Here is a 7,088-nt window from a genome sequence, read left to right on the forward strand (position 1 = left end):
GGCATTTCATCTTTTTCCAAGAACGAACACTGTTAAAAAAATACGCCAAATAAAAAAAAAAAAAAAAAAAAAAAAAAAAAAAAAAAAAAAAAAAAAAAAAAAAACCAGGTATAATCCTGCATTAGATGTTGCCAGGCATTTCATCTTTTTCCAAAAACGAAGACTTGAAAAAATACGGCAAAAACGGTAAAAATCCTACTTTATATGTTGCAAGGCATTTCATCTTTCTCCAAAAAACGAACCCTTGAAAAAATACGGCAAAAACGGTAAAAATCCTGCATTAGATATTGCCAGGCATTTCATCTTTTCCCAAAAACGAACACTGTTGAAAAAAAAACGGCAAAAAACGGTAAAAATTCTGCATTAGATGTTGCCTGGCATTTCATCTTTTCCCAAAAACGAACACTGTTGAAAAAATGCGGCAAAAAACGGTAAAAATCCTGCATTAGATGTTGCCAGGCGTTTCATCTTTTTCCAAAAACGAACACTTGAAAAAATATGGCAAAAAAAAAGAAAAAAAAAAAAAAAACTGAAAAAATCCTGCATTAGATGTTACCAGATATTTCATCTTTTTCCAAAAACGAGCATTGTTGAAAAAATATGGCAAAAAACGGTAAAAATCCTGCATTAGATGTTGCCAGATATTTCATCTTTTTCCAAAAACGAGCATTGTTGAAAAAATATGGCAAAAAACGGTAAAAATCCTGCATTAGATGTTGCCAGATATTTCATCTTTTTCCAAAAACGAGCATTGTTGAAAAAATACGGCAAAAAAAACGATAAAAATCCTGCATTAGATGTTGCCAGACATTTCATCTTTTCCAAAAACGAACACTGTTGAAAAGATACGGCAAAAAACGGTAAAAATCCTGCATTAGATTTTACCAGGCACTTTATCTTTTTCAAAAAACGAACACTGTTGAAAAGATACGGCAAAAAAAACGGTAAAAATCCAGCATTAAATGTTACCAGATATTTCATCTTTTTCCAAAAACGAGCATTGTTGAAAAAATACGGCAAAAAAACGGTAAAAATCCTGCATTAGATGTTGCCAGACATTTCATCTTTTTCCAAAAACGAACACTGTTGAAAAGATACGTCAAAAAACGGTAAAAATCCTGCATTAGATTTTACCAGGCACTTTATCTTTTTCAAAAAAACGAACACTGTTGTAAAGATACGGCAAAAAAACGGTAAAAATCCTGCATTAAATGTTACCAGATATTTCATCTTTTACCAAAAACGAGCATTGTTGAAAAAATACGGCAAAAAACGGTAAAAATCCTGCATTAGATGTTACCAGATATTTCATCTTTTTCCAAAAACGAGCATTGTTGAAAAAATACGGCAAAAAACGGTAAAAATCCTGCATTAGATTTTACCAGGCACTTTATCTTTTTCAAAAAACGAACACTGTTGAAAAGATACGGCAAAAAAAAAACGGTAAAAATCCTGCATTAAATGTTACCAGATACTTCATCTTTTTCCAAAAACGAGCATTGTTGAAAAAATACGGCAAAAAAACGATAAAAATCCTGCATTAGATGTTGCCAGACATTTCATCTTTTTCCAAAACCGAACACTGTTGAAAAGATACGGCAAAAAACGGTAAAAATCCTGCATTAGATTTTACCAGGCACTTTATCTTTTTCAAAAAACGAACACTGTTGAAAAGATACGGCAAAAAAAACGGTAAAAATCCTGCATTAAATGTTACCAGATATTTCATCTTTTTCCAAAAACGAGCACTGTTGAAAAAATACGGCAAAAAAACGGTAAAAATCCTGCATTAGATCTTACCAGATATTTCATCTTTTTCCAAAAACGAGCATTGTTGAAAAAATACGGCAAAAAAACGGTAAAAATCCTGCATTAAATGTTACCAGATATTTCATCTTTTTCCAAAAACGAGCATTGTTGAAAAAATACGGCAAAAAACGGTAAAAATCCTGCATTAGATGTTACCAGATATTTCATCTTTTTCCAAAAACGAGCATTGTTGAAAAGATACGGCAAAAAACGGTAAAAATCCTGCATTAGATGTTACCAGATATTTCATCTTTTTCCAAAAACGAGCATTGTTGAAAAGATACGGCAAAAAACGGTAAAAATCCTGCATTAGATGTTGCCAGAAATTTCATCTTTTTCCAAAAACGAGCATTGTTGAAAAAATATGGCAAAAAACCGTAAAAATCCTGCATTAGATGTTGCCAGATATTTCATCTTTTTCCAAAAACGAGCATTGTTGAAAAAATACGGCAAAAAAAACGATAAAAATCCTGCATTAGATGTTGCCAGACATTTCATCTTTTTCCAAAAACGAACACTGTTGAAAAGATACGTCAAAAAACGGTAAAAATCCTGCATTAGATTTTACCAGGCACTTTATCTTTTTCAAAAAACGAACACTGTTGAAAAGATACGGCAAAAAAACGGTAAAAATCCTGCATTAAATGTTACCAGATATTTCATCTTTTTTCCAAAAACGAGCATTGTTGAAAAAATACGGCAAAAAAAACGGTAAAAATCCTGCATTAGATGTTGCCAGACATTTCATCTTTTTCCAAAAACGAACACTGTTGAAAAGATACGTCAAAAAACGGTAAAAATCCTGCATTAGATTTTACCAGGCACTTTATCTTTTTCAAAAAAACGAACACTGTTGAAAAGATACGGCAAAAAAACGGTAAAAATCCTGCATTAAATGTTACCAGATATTTCATCTTTTACCAAAAACGAGCATTGTTGAAAAAATACGGCAAAAAACGGTAAAAATCCTGCATTAGATGTTACCAGATATTTCATCTTTTCCAAAAACGAGCATTGTTGAAAAAATACGGCAAAAAACGGTAAAAATCCTGCATTAGATTTTACCAGGCACTTTATCTTTTTCAAAAAACGAACACTGTTGAAAAGATACGGCAAAAAAAACGGTAAAAATCCTGCATTAAATGTTACCAGATACTTCATCTTTTTCCAAAAACGAGCACTGTTGAAAAAATACGGCAAAAAAACGATAAAAATCCTGCATTAGATGTTGCCAGACATTTCATCTTTTTCCAAAAACGAACACTGTTGAAAAGATACGGCAAAAAACGGTAAAAATCCTGCATTAGATTTTACCAGGCACTTTATCTTTTTCAAAAAACGAACACTGTTGAAAAGATACGGCAAAAAAAAACGGTAAAAATCCTGCATTAAATGTTACCAGATATTTCATCTTTTTCCAAAAACGAGCACTGTTGAAAAAATACGGCAAAAAAACGGTAAAAATCCTGCATTAGATGTTACCAGATATTTCATCTTTTTCCAAAAACGAGCATTGTTGAAAAGATACGGCAAAAAACGGTAAAAATCCTGCATTAGATGTTACCAGATATTTCATCTTTTTCCAAAAACGAACACTGTTGAAAAAACACGGCGAAAACGGTAAAAATCCTGCATTAAATGTTGCCAGGCATTTCATCTTTTTTTCAAAAACTAAAACTTGTTAAAAATTGCCGTAAAAACCGGTAAAAATCCTGGAATAAATGTTGCTAGGCATTTGCTGTTTTAAAAACGGATATATTTACGTTAAGAAGTGAGATTACGGTTACCAGGCCGTAAAAGATAACAAACTATGGTAAAATTACTGTCGCTTGTATTTGACTGAAATACGGACGAGAACAGTACATTTTTACGAAGATTTTCCAATTAAAATTACGGTTTTTTTTAACAGTGAACGGAAAAGGAAATTTGATGTTTCTTCATCTTCCAAAAAACGAAGACTGCAAGTTGTGCAATGAGTGCATGTAGTGTTTTTCATTCTGTAATTGTTATAAACAACATATAGGGTGTGTGAGGAAAGAATTGCCAGTGTTTTGGCCCCCTGGAAGTGCAAATATTGAAGAGGCTGTGTACTAAATGCTGTACTGTACAAGTGGTAGTGCAGCCATTGACCTGTCCTTTGGTGAAGAACCAAAGATGCTGTCTGAGCTAAGATCGGCAGTAATTTAATCTTCTGTAACAGTTATAAACGTTATATACTGCCTGAGCAAAGATCTGGAAGTAATTTCCGTCGTCTGAAAGAATTTAAAACGTTATAGATGCTGTCTGAGTAAAGATCTGGCAGTATTTATAGTCTTCTGAAGTGTTTTAAACGTTGAGATGATGTCTGAGCAAAGATCTGGCAGTAATTTTAGTCTGATGGAAGTGTTTTAAACGTTATAGATGCTGTATGAGCAAAGATCTGGAAGTAATTTTGGGCTGATGGAGGTGTTTTAAACGTTAAAGATGCTGTCAAGCAAAGATCTGGCAGTATTTATAGTCTTATGAGACCATTTAAACGTTAGAGATGCTACCTGAGCAGAGATCTAGCAATAATTTTATTCCTCTGGAAGTGTTTTAAACTATATAGATTCTATGTGAGTAAAGATCTGGCAGTAATTTTTGTCTTCTGAAAGTGTATAAAACGTTAGAGATGCTATCTGAGCAGAGATCTCGCAGTAATTTTATTCTTCTGGAAGAGTTTAAACTCTATAGATTCTATGTGAGCAAAGATCTGGCAGTAATTTCTGTCTTCTGGAAGTGTTTTAAACTATTTAGATTCTATGTGAGCAAAGATCTTGCAGTAATTTCTGTCTTCTTGAAGTTTTTCAAACTATATAGATTATATGTGAGCAAAAGATCTAGCTGTAATTTCTGTCTTTCTGTCTTCTGTCTGAGCAAAAAATCTGTGCGATGTCCACGTCATTTATAAACAAATATAACGAAATGGGGAACTCTTTTTCCTTACTATAATATAAAAAAAGACGAAAACCCATCACAGACGTAGAAAGCCTTGTTCACGAAAAGTCATTTTCTTCGGGTTGGTTTCCACCATTTGGGATTTCCTCGGACATAAGACCATCCATCACCTCCCCAGGACGCTCGTTGTCATGGACTCGAGCAATTTCTCTCTCTCTCTCTCTCTCTCTCTCTCTCTCTCTCTCTCTCTCTCTCTCTCTCTCTCTCTCTCTCTCTTTTTTTTTTCTATCTCTCTCTCTCTCTCTCTTTTTTCTATCTCTCTCTCTCTCTCTCTCTCTCTCTCTCTCTCTCTCTCTCTCTCTCTCTCTCTCTCTCTCTCTCTCTCTCTTTTCATGATAAATCAGCACTCAAGCATTCCATGTCACAGGTGTTCCCTCTTGTCATTTTATATGAGTATGTTTGTTTGTTTGTTTCCATTCCAAATTTTAACAGCAATAGCTACCAGTTTCCTTCCTGTGACAGCACTCATTTATAACATAATTACTTTCAATATATCCCAAATTACACAGTTAAGATTTTTATCTGTTTATTTGTACAGCGGGGGAAAATATAAATATGCATTAATGCACAGGTGTCGAAAAGCTAAGGCACAAGTGTAAATACACACAGAGGGATTTTGCCTCAGTTTTTATTTGCAAATTATCGTAGATAATATGAATATATATCTACCTTCTATAATAAAGAAGTGTCTGGCTACACATTCATACACATTGCACACACAAACACACACATATATATATACTTATATATATGAACATATATCACAAGCACACGTGATTTTAATTAATATAAATATCACCCACGAATGGCATTTAATACCGAATTCTATCTTGGGAAAATATATCCACTTGGAATTCATTTGTCTCTCTTGATAGCTCAGTCGGCATGGTCACTGCAGGCATAGTCTCCAGCCGTACAGGTGGTGGTTCGAATCCCCACCCGGCCAGAAGCTGTTACCATAAAATGAATTCCAAGTGGATATATTTTCCCAAGATAGAATTCGGTATTAAATGCCATTCGTGGGTGATATTTACATACTTATATATATATATATATATATATATATATATAATATATATATAGATAGATAGATAGATAGATATATATATATATATATATATACATACATATATATATATATATATATATATACATACATATATATACCTACATATATATATATATATATATATATATATATATATATATATATATATATATACATATATATATATATATATATATACATATATATATGTGTGTATATATACATATATATATACATATATATATGTGTATATATATATATATATATATAAATATATATATAAATATATATATATATATATATATATATATATATATATATATTATATATATGTATATATATATATATATTTATATATATAAATATATATATATATATATATACATATATATATATATATATATATATATATATATATATATATATATATATATATACAGACATTATATATATATATATATAAATATATATATATATATATATATATATATATATATATATATATATATATATCAAGTAAGGCATATATTTTAATATATTAAAGTTTGGAGATTCTTAACGACCTCGGGATCAGAGCCCCAGGCGAAATCACTCAAAGACTATGATATCTGACCGGGCAGGTTTTGAACCCTGGTCCAGGATACCTGTATGACAATGACCATACCACTCAGCCACTGAGTGGAATGGTCAATGTCATACAGGTATCCTGGACCAGGGTTCAAAACCTGGCCAGTCAGATACTATAGTCTTTTGAGTGATTTCGCCTGGGGCTCTGATCCCGAGGTCGTTAAGATTCTCCAAACTTTAATATATTAAAATATATGACTTACTTGATATATATATATATATATATATATATATATATATATATATATATATATATACATACATATATATATATATATATATATATATATATATATATATATATATCTATATATATATATATATATATATATATATATATATATATATATATATATATATATATATATATATATATGTATATATGTATATATATAAGTATATATATATGTGTGTGTTTGTGTGTGTAATATGTATGAGTGTGTAGCCAGATACTTCTTTATTATAGAAGGTAGATATATATTCATGTTATCTACGATAATTTGCAAATAAAGACCGAGGCAAAATCCCTCTGTGTGTATTTACGCTTGTGCCTTAGCTTTTCGACACTTGTGCATTAATGCATATTCATATTTTCCACGTTGTACAGATAAACAGGTAAAAATCTTAA

This window comes from Palaemon carinicauda, chromosome 7, assembly GCF_036898095.1.
Source record: "Palaemon carinicauda isolate YSFRI2023 chromosome 7, ASM3689809v2, whole genome shotgun sequence".
Lineage (NCBI taxonomy): Eukaryota > Metazoa > Arthropoda > Malacostraca > Decapoda > Palaemonidae > Palaemon > Palaemon carinicauda.